This window comes from Symphalangus syndactylus, chromosome 16, assembly GCF_028878055.3.
Source record: "Symphalangus syndactylus isolate Jambi chromosome 16, NHGRI_mSymSyn1-v2.1_pri, whole genome shotgun sequence".
NCBI classification, from domain to species: domain Eukaryota; kingdom Metazoa; phylum Chordata; class Mammalia; order Primates; family Hylobatidae; genus Symphalangus; species Symphalangus syndactylus.
In genome coordinates this window covers 59,674,035-59,689,478 of record NC_072438.2, presented here as the reverse complement: position 1 = coordinate 59,689,478, position 15,444 = coordinate 59,674,035, and positions in this window count along the sequence as shown.

Below are 15,444 nucleotides of genomic sequence, written 5' to 3'. Positions count from 1 at the left end.
CCTCATGACAAACCTAGCTCCTACAACAACCAACAACAATCCACCACTGGGGTAGGTAGAAGAGCGTAGAAAGGCCAGAAAAAGAGCAGAGAAGGACCTCCTCTGTATCAAGGTGTGCAGGAATAGCTGAAGGGGAAGCCAGAAAGCTAAAACATCCAGCATCTTAGCTGCCGCTCTAAGCACAAGGTAAACAAGTGGTCAATTAGTCCATCAGACTCAGGAAGAAATGGAATCTTGTGGTCTCCTGAAGGTGACAACAGAAACAACAGGCAAACACTAACGCTGATGAAATCTCAAAGGCATTATGCAAATGGAAGAAGTCAGGCACAAAAGACTCTATATTTTATTCTTTTATTTTCATGACATTTTGAAAGGGTAAAACTATACAGGGTCAAAAATCAGATTCATGTTCACCAGTGGCTGGGGATGATTGGAAAAGACTGAGTAAAAAATGCATAAGGGAATTTTTTGTGGCAATGAATATTTATTCTATGTCTTCATTGTGACGGTGGCTACATGACTGTGGACATTAACTTAAATATATGTAAATTAACTTTTTAAAAGTCTGAACAAAGAAAGAGTGATATCATCTTTGTTGAAAGGAAAACACAACTGGGATTCAGGAGATCTGGTTCAAAAAAAACGTTCAAACACAGAGAAGTGCTCAAAAAATATTTCTAGTCATGTAAAAAGTGAAAAATAAAATCCTGATATTACTATACAACAACCAGAATGGCTTTAACAAAGATATGCAAAAACACACCAAATAAACATAAACATACCAAAAAATATAATAAACCAAGTTTAGACCAGAGTATAGAGAAATTGAAACATTGCATTGCTGGTGGGAATGCTGGTTGTTACAACTATTTTGAAAATTGGCAATATCTACTAAAGCTGAATATATGCTTTCTTTTTTTTTTTTTTTTTTTTTTGAGACCGAGTCTTGCTCTGTCGCCCAGACTGGAGTGCAGTGGGGCAATCTCGGCGCACTGCAAGCTCCGCCTCCTGGGTTCACGCCATTCTCCTGCCTCAGCCTCTCCGAGTAGCTGGGACTACAGGCGTCCGCCACCACGCCCGGCTAATTTTTGTGTATTTTTAGTAGAGACGGGGTTTCACCGTGGTCTCGATCTCCTGACCTCATGATCAGCCCACCTCGGCCTCCCAAAGTGCTGGGATTACAAGCGTGAGCCACCACTCCCGGCCTGAATATATGCTTTCTATATGATCCAGCCTTCCATTTCTAGGAAGATGAAGTGGAGGGCATGAAGGAAGTTTGAAAACATGCATGGAAGTTTCCCCACAACAAAAATGCTCCCCCTTTTACCCCTGGCCTATTTTAGTTAAGATAAAGGTCATACCATAATTTGCTTTCCAGAACTTATTAACCTACTCTATCAGGTAACAAATGCTGGATGATGAATTTTTGGCAATGAGAAAAATGATGTAAGTGTTGCAAGATTAGGTAGATGATTCAGATACCAAGCAAGAGTTAGTAATATTTTTGCAAAGTTATATAATTCTGATATTTATTCTTTGTGATTTATAAATATATAACCCTCATTTGCTTTTTTTTTTTTTTTTTGAGACGGAGTCTTGCTGTTGCTCTGTCACCAGGCTGGAGTGCGGTGGCACAATCTCAGCTCACTGCAACTTCAGTGACCTGGGTTCAAGCAATTATCCTGCCTCAGCCTCCTGAGTAACTGGTACTACAGACACACGCCTCCAGGCCCAGCTAATTTTTGTATTTTTAGTAGAGACTGGCTTTCACCACGTTGGCCAGGATGGTCTCGATCTCTTGACCTCGTGATCCACCCACCTCAGCCTCCCAAAGTGCTGGGATTATAGCCGTGAGCCACCGTGCCAGGTCTGCTTTTTAATTTTTATAAATTTATGGAGTACCTATGTATTTTTTTAACATGAATAGATTACATAGTGGCAAAGTCAGGGCTTTTAGGAGATCCATCACCTGAATAACATTCATTTGCTTTTATTGAAGGTCCCAATTTTTTCCTTAATAAAGGAAGTACTACTTTTGCCCTGTCAGCTCACTTTAAAAGTGACATTGTTGAAGTTGCAGACATAAGATGAATGTGTTTCAATAATAAATTTGTTCATATTCAAAAATATTTTGAGAACGATTTCTTTTTTTATGTTCGTCATTCAAATGGGAGAGAAGAAATGATACAAAAATCTTTGCTAATTGCCTTGTAGTAAATGAGAGCAAGAACAATGTCAACTCATGTTTTGGTTGGTCCAACCTCACTTCCACCCTGCAGAGTCCTCCCCTGACATGCAAGCTAGCCTAACTATTATGGAACAAAGCACAGAATCAAAGGGGATGAAAGTAAAGTATGCTTCTCTTCTTTTTTTTTTTATTATACTTTAGGTTTTAGGGTACATGTGCACAATGTGCAAGTTTGTTACATATGTATCCATGTGCCATGTTGATTTCCTGCACCCATTAACTCGTCATTTAGCATTAGGTATATCTCCTAATGCTGTCCCTCCCCCCTCCCCCCACCCCACAACAGTCCCCAAAGTGTGATGTTCCCCTTCCTGTGTCCATGAGATCTCATTGTTCAGTTCCCACCTATGAGTGAGAACATGCAGTGTTTCGTTTTTTGTCCTTGCGATAGTTTACTGAGAATGATGATTTCCAGTTTCATCCATGTCCCTACAAAGGACATGAACTCATCATTTTTTATGGCTGCATAGTATTCCATGGTGTATATGTGCCACATTTTCTTAATCCAGTCTATCGTTGTTGGACATTTGGGTTGGTTCCAAGTCTTTGCTATTGTGAATAGTGCCGCAACAAACATACATGTGCATGTGTCTTTATAGCAGCTATGCTTCTCTTGAACCTAAATAAGATTACAGAAGAGCTGATATTTACCAAAGCTCCATTATGTATAAAATGTCCACATATTTTCCCTGCTGGTTGCCTTGGAACACAGCAGGGAGTGTCTCTCCCAAGCAGAGGAACTGCTTCTGAACTGCTATGAGACCAAGAATGCATTAGAATATTAGCAGATTATCAGTTCAGGCTTTATAGTAATCTTCAAAATGCCCAGAATGCTATTGAGGATATCAGGTAATTCTAGGTTATTGTTTTATATGTTGGTATAAATTGTAATGAGCTATATCTCTGGGGAGAAGTGTCTAATCAACAAAGTATGGCCATTTTAATCAAGTTTTACTTTTGACTTGTCTGAGATTAGTAAAATTATTTGTAGAAAGGTCAACAGTATGAAGATCAGATTGTAACCAATCGCACTACAACAGGTGCCCCATCTGTGCTGGGACTCATTTTCTGCATCTGGTCTAGATTATCTCATTTTCCTTCCCAGGTCTAAAATCCAATGCGTCTGTTACACAGCAGAAGAACTTTTTTGTGTGTGATAAAAATTTATATAGTAAAACCTTCATTTTAGAATCAATAGGAAACTCTCAACAAGGGATTAACTACAAGAATATACAAGGAACTCCAACAACTCAATAGCAGAAAAGCAAACAATCTGATTAAAAATGGGCAAAAGACCAAAATAGTCATTTCTCAAAAGAAGATATACAAATGGCCAAAAGGTAGATGGAAAGATGTTCAGCATTACTAATTGTGATGGTTAATATTGAGTGTCAACTTGATTGGATTGAAGGATGCAAAGTATTGTTCCTGGGTGAGTCTGTGAGGTTGTTACCAAAGGAGATTAACATTTGAGTCAGTGGACTCACAGAGGCAGACCCACCTCAATCTGGGTGGGCATCATCTAATCAGCGACCAGTGCGGCTAGGATAAAAGCAGGGAATGGAACATGGAAGACTAGACTGGCTAAGTCTTCTGGCCTCCATCTTTCTCCTGTGCTGGATGCTTCCTGCCCTCGAACATCAGACTCCAAGTTCTTCAGCTTCTGGACTCTTGAACCTACACTGGTAGTTTGCTTCAGTCACAGACTGAAGGCTGCACTGTCGGCTTCCCTACTTTTTCAGTTTTGGGACTCAGACTGGCTTCCTTGCTCATCAGCTTGCAGATGGCGTATTGTGGGAGTCACCTTGTGATTGTGTGAGTCAACACTCCTTAATAAACTCCTCTTCATATATACATCTATCCTATTCGTCCTGTCCCTATAGAGAACCCTGACTAATACACTAATCATCAGGGAAGTGTAAATCCTTCAAACATCATCTCACCCCAGTTAAAATGGCTGTTATGAAAAATACATCAAAAATAATAAGTCCTGGTAGAGGATGCAGTGACAAAGGAATGCCTGTACACTATTGGTGAGAATCAACAGGGAATTCTTGAAATATTTTCCATCTTCAAACATAAGAATAGCTTTTGGAGAAATCAGGCCTCTTCAATACCTGAACCTGGAATATAAAATTCTGAATATTTCCACTGTTGGAAACATAATGACCTGAGAAATACATAAAACCAGTTATGTAACATGTAAAATCTATATTTTAATTTTATATTGTGTTGTTGTTCATGACCCCAAAAGTCATAAACTTTCATCAGCATCTAGGACAGTGCGTGACACAAAGTAGATTCACAGTAAATGAGTGTTGAATGAATAACTATAAATGGAAAATAAAACAGAAATCTGTGAGTCTCCTATTAAGAGGCCAACCATTTGACCATCTGAATTGCCTGAGCTTCTTCAATCATTGAAAAAGCTTTTTGTATTCATTGTTAAGTGTTTATTTGTTTTACTTTGTTTTTATTTGGAAGCATAACACAGAAAATACATACAGAATATAAACATACAGTTCATTAATTTGTAATCACACAGTGAAAACATGGGTATCTGCCTTCTGGGTTAGGAAATAGAAAATCGCTACTACTTCAGAATTCTCCCTAGTATGCCACTAAGATATTGAATATCCTGAGCTTTATGATATTCACTTCCTTATTTTCCTTCATAGCTTTACCCGCAAGCATGCAACACAAAACACTACAGTTTAGTTGTGCCTGACTTCTGACATTTATGTACTGAAATCATACAGTATGCATTGTCATCCACAATTAAGTTTGTGGGAGTCATCTATATTATACAGGGTAAAAGCTAATTTAATGGCTGTATAGCAGGGAGTGTCAAACTTTTTCTTAAAGGGCCAGATAGAAAATAGTATAGGCTTTGTGAGCAAGAAGCAAAGTTGAAGCTATTATGTATATAACCATTTAAATAATAATTATCTAAAAATGCATAAACCCTTCTTAGCCTATGGGTTATAAAAAACAGACAGCTAGCTAAATATGGTTCAAGGTCTACAGTTTGAATAATTTTGCATTATATAAATATATCACCATTTATGTATGCCTTTTACTTTTGATGACATTTGGGTTGTTTCCAGTATAAGGCTTTTACAAATGATTCCACTATGAACACCTTCATATATGACTTTGGACAACATAAGTACATGTTTCTGTTGTGCATGTACCACATTTCTTGTAGTGACATTTCTTGGTACTAGGTTATCCATATATTTTGACTTTAGTAGATAATGTCAAACCATATTCTAAAGTTGTACCAATTTACATTTCTAACATAGTCTATGAACTTTCATACCATACTTTTTTTTGTCTTTAGCCTTTCATATTCAATCAAAACACTATTTTCTAAAGTTACTTAGATCTGCTCTTTTTATTCCTTATCCCTTTCATCAAGGTTAGGTCATACATATACAACACAGTAAAATTCATTTGTCACAGTCTGCATTTTATCCTGTAATCCCTAAAATCTTGGTTAATTTTTTTAAAGTTTGTATACAGTAAAGTTTACTCTGCCTGAGTTTTAATACATACATAGAGTCCTGTATTCCCCACCACAGTACCCTAGAGAAGAAGAGTTCCATTACCCTAAAGATTTGTCTGTATGGCCTTTTGTAGTCAACCACTCTCCCTTTTCCCAATGCCTGGCAACCACTGATATGGTTTCCATCTATAATTATTTTTCTTTTACAGAATTTTATTTGAATGAAATCATGTAATATGTAGTCTTTGGGCTCTTCATGTAATATGTGGTCTTTGGGCTCTGAGCTCTTTCATCTTACAAAAGGCATTTAGTATTCATCTATACTGTTATATAAATCAATGGATTATTTATTTTTATTGTTGAATAACAGCAGTCCATTGGATGGATTTACCAGCTTTTTATCCACTCAGCTGATGAAGGACATCTTAATTGTTTCCAGTTTTGGTAGATTAGGAATGAAGCTGCTATGCACTTTTGTTTATGAATTTTTGTGTGAACAGTTTACTTGGGTAAGTATCTAGAAATAAGATTTCTCCTTTTAAAACTTTGTAAGAAACTGCCAAACTATTTCCCAAAATGGTTTATCATTTTCTTTCCCCACCAGTAATGAATGAGAGTTCTTGTTCTTGTTTTTCCACTCTCTTTCCAGCATTGAGAATTATCAATTTGTTTGATTTTGATAATTCTAATAAATGTGTAGTGGCATCTCATTGTTATTTTAATTTGTACTTCCCTAATGATAAGCAATTTTCTTGGTTGCCATTCATATGTCTTCTTTGTGAAGTGCCTGTTCAGATATTTTGCACATTTTTAATTGAATTATTTTACTGAGTTTTAAACATTCTTTATATATTCAGGATGTAAGTTTTATAGCAGATATGTAATTTGAAAATATTTCTTCCTCGACTGTATTTTCAATCTTTAATAGTGCTTTTGCAAAGTAAAAATTTTAAATTTTGATAAAGTCTAATTTGCAATTTTTATCTCTTATAATTGATACTTTTGGTCTTTCATCATGTAACTCATTGCTTATCCAAAAGTCATACAAGTTTCTTAGATAGAACTCAGATTCATGTGTCCTCATTATTGTGCAAATTATGTGCTAGAGTGCCTATATTTGGGCTGTCCAGAGAAACATACTGTTAGGGTCTAACCCATCCAAGTCAGAGTTACCAACAACTCTAGAATTTTTACTTGAAAAAAATAATTTTCAACAGCTTTTGTCTTATAAATTACTAGGCTTGATATTTGAGTTCTTAATGTAAGCACCTTTATCACTTTTTTAAGGCTTTTAGAGATAATCTACAGCAACTTAAGTGAGGGTATTGATCATTTATGGGATAACTGGTAGAGCTATGCAGAACTCCACAGGTCTATTTTTTAAAACATTACTAATACTTCTTATTTCAGTTAATAAATTCACTAGTAGTGCCAAAAGTACTCCTTATTACGTCCACACAGTAGAACCTACATTTATTAACTGCTTCATTTAATTACTTTTATCCTCAGAGAGACTTTCAAAGTTGTGAATTTGATTATTTATGATCAGTTTCTTGTGTATAAATCTCAACTTGGCTAGGTGCCATGGCTAACACCTGTAGTCCCAGCACTTTGGGGGGCTGAGGTGAGCGGATCATGAGGTCAAGAGATCAAGACCACCCTGGCCAACATGGTGAGACCCCATCTCCTCTAAAAATACAGATAATTAGCTGGGCATGCTGGCATGCACCTGTAGTCCCAGCTACTCAGGAGGCTGAGGCAGGAGGACCACTTGAACTCAGGAGGCAGAGATTGCAGTGAGCCGAGATCGTGCTCCTGTACTCCAGCCTAGCGACAGAGTGAGACTCCATCTAAAAAAAAATCTCAACTTTGAAGATGCACTTGTGAGAGGTGACAACATGCTAGCAGCCCTCGCTTGCTCTCGGCGCTTCCTCGGCCTCAGTTTCCCCTCTGGCTGCACTCGAGGAGCCCTTCAGCCCACCACTGTGCTGCGCTATGAGGGCCCCTCTGGGGCTGGCTGAGGCCAGAGCCGGCTCCCTCTGCTCCTTGGGAAGTGTGAAGAGAGACGCGCGGGTGGGAGCTGCGGCTGCGTGTGGTGCTCACTGGCCGGTGCGGGTTCCAGGTGAGCACAGGCTCAGCAAGCCCCACACTCGGCGCAGCCAGTCAGTGCCTGCTGGGCTTGATAGGATGCTGAATCCTATGCATGTACCACCATTCTCTCTTCGCGGGATCATTGGCTACGATAGCAGGTCTCCATCTCTTTCTTGCTTCCCCTCTTTTCCTCTTGATTGTCTGGGATGAGCTCCCTCTGGGCTGCTGGAGGTGCTAGGGGACTTTGCAGCACCTCCAGCAGAGGTGCTGCAAAGTCCCCTGGCGAGTGCCAGTGAGAGGTGAAGCCAGCTGGGCTTCTGGGATGCGTGGGGACTTGGAGAACTTTTCCGTCTAACTAAAGGATTGTAAACACACCAATCAGCACTCTGCGTCTAGCTAAAGGTTTGTAAATGCACCAATCAGTGCTCTATGTCTAGCTAATCTGGTGGGGACTTGGAGAACTTTTCAGTCTAGCTAAAAGATTGTAAATGAACCAGTCAGCACTCTGTGTCTCCCTAAAGGTTTGTAAACGCACCAGTCAGCACTCTGTCAAAACGGACCAATCAACTCTCTGTAAAATGGACCAATCAGCAGGATGTGGGTGGGGCCAAATAAGAGAATAAAAACTGGCCACACGAGCCAGCAGCGGCAACCTGCTCAGGTCCCCTTCCACACTGTGGAAGTTTGGTTCTTTCGCTCTTCACAGTAAATCTTGCTGCTGCTCACTCTTTGGGTCCGCACTACCTTTATGAGCAGTAACAGTGCGAAAGTCTGCAGCTTTGTTCCTGAAGCCACTGAGACCACGAACCCACTGGGAGGAACAAACAACTCTGGACGTGCCACCTTTAAGAGCTGTAACACTCACTGCAAAGGTCTGCAGCTTCACTCCTGAAGTCAGCAAGACCATGAACCCACTGGAAGGAAGAAACCCTGGACACACCTGAACATGTGAAGGAACAAACTTCGGACACATCATCTTTAAGAACTGTAACGCTCACCGCAAGGGTCTGCAACTTCATTCTTGAAGTCAGCGAGACCAAGAACCCACCAATTCCGGACACACTTGGAAACATTATTGGGATACTATTCCATAGAGACTGGATTTGGAAATGAGAGCCATCTTAGGTTTGGTGTGGAAGTTTGAGAGAATCTACAGCCATTTGTTTAACTATTAACATGTGTCTGTTTTCTCCATTTAAGTGTTCTAGGTTTTGTACAGTTGTTTTTAACATGTAAACAGAGCTTTTTTATACTATGAGCTTTACAAATATTTGTTACATTTTAGTTTTGACTTCAAGGTAATATCAAGTGTATGATATATATTCCCAAAATTGTATTATAGATGGCTCTGATATGGATTTGAAATTCTTTGTGGTGAAAAGAAGCAATACAGATGCTGCTTTTTATTCTTTTAGTCTCTGTGGAATCAAAGGTGGCCCAAATCTGATCATTTTCATGAATCAAAGCCTGATTTGGAAATTTTAAGTGAGTGGTATCTGAAAATAATAATCCATGTCTAAACATATCAATAGAAAAAATTACTATCCACATAGCATAATTGTATAGATTGATCAGCAAACCCATAATCTTATCAATGACTTGCTACCTTACTCACTAGATGACTAGATGATGACCAAAATTTTAACTTAAGTGCATCATGCCCTTATATTAAGGCTTTGATGTATTTTTAAAATTATATTAGCCAATGAGAGGTATTTTAAGCTGTTTTAAACTGTTTACATCTTACTGTGACTGAGATTACAAGTTTAGGCTTTGGTACAGGAGAGAAAACCAAAAATATTTTGTATCTAAGTGATAGGAAATGGGCAAGAGAAGGATAAAGAATAGAGAGACAGGGCTCCAGGGAATCAAGCTTTACTCTATCCACAATTAATATTCGAAGTAGTCCTTTTGGGCTTTTGAAAATGATAAAAGTTGAACCTTTAGTTTCATTTGCTTCAAAAATAAAGAACATGAGTTTTTTATGTTGTTCTATCTCCTACAGCTCTTGCAGCTTCCTGGGTGTTTATTAATTCATGGTTGTACTATTGAGTAAGCAGCCTATGGCTTCCACTTTATAAGTAAATGCTACTACATATATATGTTTATTTTTCAAAGATGCCAAATAATAGTTAAACAATTAATTTGAAATCAGTGACATACTAGGTAATTGTAATGTGACACTTTTCAATAACACTGCATAAAAAGATTACAGGCAGATATATCAGGATACTAGAGTAATTATTCTTTTTGGTTTGTGGATACTTCTATTTTCTTGTGTTTACTTTTATTGACTTAAAATTTACTATGAGAATCTTGACATTATTAATTCTATAGGAATATTCATTTAGGTTTAAAAATTCATTTAGGTTTAAAATTCATATATTTTATGTTTCTTATTCCACTCTCTAAAGAGAATGTATATAACTGTGGCATATAAGTTGCCATTCATAGCCACACAATAACAGTGGATAACTTCAATTCCCCACTGACAGCCTTGGACAGATCTTTGAGGCAGAAAACTAACAAAGAAATTCTGGACTTAAATGTATCACTTGACCAATTGGACCTAACATCTTCAGAATACTCCACACATAAACCACAGAATATACATTCTTCTCATTTACACACAGAATATATGCCAAGATCAACCATATACTCAGCCATAAAGTAAGTCTCAATAAATTAAAAAAACTGAAATTTTTTTTTCCATGCAGTGGAACAGAAATAGAAATGAATACCAAGAAGATCGCTCAAAAACCATACAATTACATGGAAATTAAACAACATAGACCTGCGTGACTTTTGGTGAACATCAAAAGGCAGAAATGAAAAAAAGTTATTTGAAATGAATGAAAGCAGAGACACAACATATCAAAATCTGGGATGCAGCAAAAGTAGTGTTAAGAGGAAAATTTGTAATGCTAAACACCTACCCCAGAAAGTTAGGAAGATCTCAGATTAATAATCTAGCCTGGAGGAATTAGAAAAACAGGAATAAACTAACCCCAAAGCCAGCAAAATAAAATAATAAACTTAAATCAGAGCAGAAAAAAAAGATCCATGCAAAGAATCAATTATACCAAAAGTTGGTTCTTTGAAAGCATTAAAATGAGATCGATAGACCACTAGCTAGATTAACAAAGAAAAAAAGAAAGAAGATCCAACCAAGCACAATCAGAAATGACAAAGATGACTGTGCTATTCCATTTTTTTGTTGCTGTAAAGAAATACCTGAGGCTGGGTAATTTGTAAACAAAAGAGGTTTAATTGTCTCATAATTCTGTGAGCTATAAAGGAAGCGTGGTGCTGGCCTCTGCTCAGCTTCTGATGGGACCTTAGGAAGCTTAAAATCATGGCATAAGGTGAAGGATAAGCAGGTATATCACGTGGCAAGAGTGTGAGCAAGAGAAAGAAGAAGTAGGTCCCAGAATCCTTTAAGCAATCAGATCTTGCATAAACTAACTCAGTGAGAACTCACTCATCACCAAGGGGATGGTGCTAAGCCATTCATGAGGGGTCTGCTGCCATATTCCAATACCTCCCACTAGGCTCCACATCCAACATTGGAGGTCACATTTCAACATGAGATTTGAAGGAGATAAACATTTAAACAAGATCAGTGTCATTACAATGGATCCCACAGAAATATGAAAGATCCTCAGAGACTATTATGAACCACCTCTATGCACACTATCTAGAAAATCTAGAGAAAATTGATAAATTTTTGGAAAAAATAATCTCCCAAGATTTAATCAGGAAGAGAATGAAACCATGAACAGACAAATATCAAGTTCTGAAACTGAATCAATAATAAGAAATCTAACAATAAAAAAAGCCCTGGACCAGATGGATTTATAGCTAAATCCTACCAGGGGTACAAAGAAAACCTAGTACCAATTCTACTGAAACTATTCCAAAAAATTGAGGAGGAGGGACTCCTCCCTAATTCATTCTCTGAAGCCAGCATCACCCAGATACCAAAACTTGGCAAAGCTGCAACAACAGCAACAAGAAAAACTACAGGCCAATATCTCTGATGAACATAGACACAAAAAAATACTCAACAAAATACTAGTGAATTGAATCCAGCAGCAATCAAAAAGTTAATTCACCATGATCAAGTAAGCATTCCTTCATGGGATGCAAGCTTGGTTCAACATATGCAAATCAATGAATCTTATCCACCCCATAAACAGAATTAAAAACAAAAACCATATGATCATCTCAATAGACGCAGAGAAAGCTTTCAATAAACTCCAACATCCCTTCATAATAAAAACCCTCAACAAACTATACATCGAAGGAAAATATCTCAAAATAATAAGAGCCATCTATGACAAATCCACAGCTAACATCACACTGAACAGGCAAAAGCAGGAAGCATTCTCCTTGAGAACTGGAACAAGACAAGTATGCCCAGACTCACCACTCTTGTTCAATACAGTACTGGAAGTCCTAGCCAGAACAATCAGTCAAGAGAAAGAAATAAAAGTCATTTAAACAGAAAAAGAAGAAATCGAACTATCTCTCTTCCTTGATGATATGATTCTATACCTAGAAAACCCTAAAGATTCTGCCAAAGTGTCTTGGAACTGATAAACAATTTCAATAAAGTTTCAGAATACAAAATCAATGTAATTTCTATACATCATTCAAATTGAGGGCCAAATAAGAAATTCAATTCCATTTACAATTAACCACAGAAAAATAAAATACCTGGGAATACATCTAACCAAGGAGGAAAAAATCTCCATAAGAGAACTAGAAAACATTGATGAAAGAAATCATAGATGACACAAATAGAAAAACATCCTATGTCCATGGATTGGCCATATTGCCCAAAGTAGTCTACAGATTTAAGGCTAGTCTTATCAAACTATTGATGTAATTTTTAACAGAATTAGGAAAAACTATTCCTAAATTTCATCTGGAACCCAAAAAGAGCCTGAATACCCAAAGCAATCCCAAGCTAAAAAAAGAAAGCTGGAGGCCAGGTGCAGTGGCTCATGCCTGTAATTCCAGCCCTTCAGGAGGCCAAGGCGGGCAGATAATAAGGTCAGGAGATTGAGACCATCCTGGCCAACATGGTGAAACCCCATCTATACTCAAAATATCCCCTAAGGTATACTTTCAGTTAATCTAATATCTATAGAAACAAAGCTAATGACTGGCTTGCTGTTAATAAATATGAGGGTAAATCTCTGTTCAAGGCTTTCAGCTCTGAAGACTGTGAGACCCCTGATTTCCCATGCCACACCTCTATATTTCTCTGTGCGTCTTTAATTCCTCTAGCTCTGCTGGGTTAGAGTCTCCCCAACCAAGCTGGCCTCTGGAAGTGGTACCCATACGTCGGGGCTCGAATCCAGGTTGAAGAGTCGCTGGAGTGACAGTTGGAGAATGTGGAACTAAGCTGGAGGACACCTGAGTACTCCTTTTTTTTTTTTGAGAGGGAGTCTCACTCTGTCACCCAGGCTGGAGTGCAGTGGTGTGATCTTGGCACACTGCAAGCTCCGCCTCCTGGGTTCACATCATTCTCCTGCCTCAGCGTCCCACATAGCTGGGACTACAGTCACCCGCCACCACACCTGGCTAAATTTGTGTATTTTTAGTAAAGACGGGGTTTCACCATGTTAGCCAGGATGGTCTCGATCTCATGACCTCGTAATCCACCTGCCTTGGCCTCCCAAAGTGCTGGGATTGCAGGAATGAGCCAGTGCGCCAGGCCGGACCTGAGTACTCTTAAAGCAATCGCCATGGTGAATAAGAAGGGGAGCTCAGAAGCATCAGGGTAATAATGGGACAAGTATGGGCTCTGGTTCATTCCACTTTGGAACTTTTTCACACTAATGATGAGGAGGAAGGAGAGTATAATGAAGTAACAGAAGAGGTTACAGAGCAGGTTTGTTTGCCAGATAAAGCTAAAGTGGCAAAGGAGGGAGAGGTTCATCCCTACCCTTCTGGACTCCCTCATTATTATTTTGAAGAAAAAGAGTGGCCTGACCCTCCAGATCTTTCTTTTCTGGAGGACACTGGGTGAAAAGTAGTTGCCCCCGTGACTGTTCGAGCAACGCCTCGAGTAACTACTCTTAGTTCTATTCAGGCAGGAATTCAGCAAGCTAGACGTGAGGGTGATTCAGAGGCTTGGCAGTTCCCTTTTAGAATACACCCCCCCAGATCAACAGGGAAATATTATAGCTACATTTGAGCCTTTTCCTTTTAAATTACTCAAAGAATTTAAACAAGCTGTTCATACTAAAAAAGAATGTAGAAATAATCAGTGATTGAGGCCGCAAGATAGGGGAAAAAAATAAAACTGCTGAGTCTGAAATATGTCTAAAATGTAAAAAAGGAAAACATTGGGCTAATCAGTATTACTCTAAGTTTGATAAATTCCAAACCAGGGCATTTCCAGCTTAGGCCATTCCCTCTCCCCTGTGCAATGTCTGTCCCTCGCCACAGCGGGTAGTGCTGCAGTAGATTTATGCTGCACAAACCTGTGAGCCTTCTGCCTAGGGAACCCCTACAAAAGGTCCCAAGAGGAGTCTGTGGACCTTACCAGTGGGGATGATAGAATTACTTTTAGGAAGGTCTAGTTTATTTAAAAGGGGTACAAATACATACAGGAGTCATTGATTCAGATTATAATGGGGAAATTCAAATTCCCTGTAAACAAAATCCTTCTGTTCCCTGGAAAGCAGAGCCAGGAGAGTGCATAACACAGCTCCTGAATGTGCCATATGTGGGAATGGGAAAAAGTGAAATTAAATGAACAGGAGGATTTGGAAGCACAAATAAGCAAAAGCAGCTTATTGGGTAAATCAAATTACTGATAAACATCCTACCTGTGAAAGAACTATTCAGGGAAAGAAATTTCAAGGTTTGGTAGATACAGGAGCGGACATTTCAATCATTTCTCTACAGCACTGGCCGTCCACATGGTCAATTCAACCCACTCAATTTAACATAGTTGGAGTTGGTAAAGCCCCTGAACTATACCAAAGTAGCATATTTTGCATTATGAAGGGCCCAATGGAGAACTTGGGACTATTAAACCAATTATAACTTCTGTACCTATAAATTTATGGGGAAGAGATTTATTGCAACAATGGGGAGCACAAGTTCTAATTCCAGAACAATTATATAGCCCTCAGAATCAACATATGATGCATGAAATGGGGTATGTCCCTGGTATGGGAGTAGAAAAATAATTGCAAGGTTTGAAAGAACTGCTTCAAGCAGAAAGACAAAGTTCCCACCAAAAAATTAGGATATGGTTTTTGATGGCGGCCATCGTTAAGCCTCCAGAACCTATACTTTTAAAATGGTTAACAGATAAGCCAATTTGGATACAATAATGGCCGCTAAGTAAAGAGAAACTGGAGGCATTAGAGGAATTAATTACTGAACAATTAGAAAATGGGCACATAGCTCCAACACTTTCCCCTTGGAATTCTCCAGTTTTTGTAATTAAGAAAAAATCAGGTAAATGGAGAACATTAACTGACTTAAGAGCCATCAGTTCAGTTATACGACCTATGGGAGCATTACAGCCAGGGTTGCCTTCTCCTGCTATAATAGCAAAATAATTGGCCTT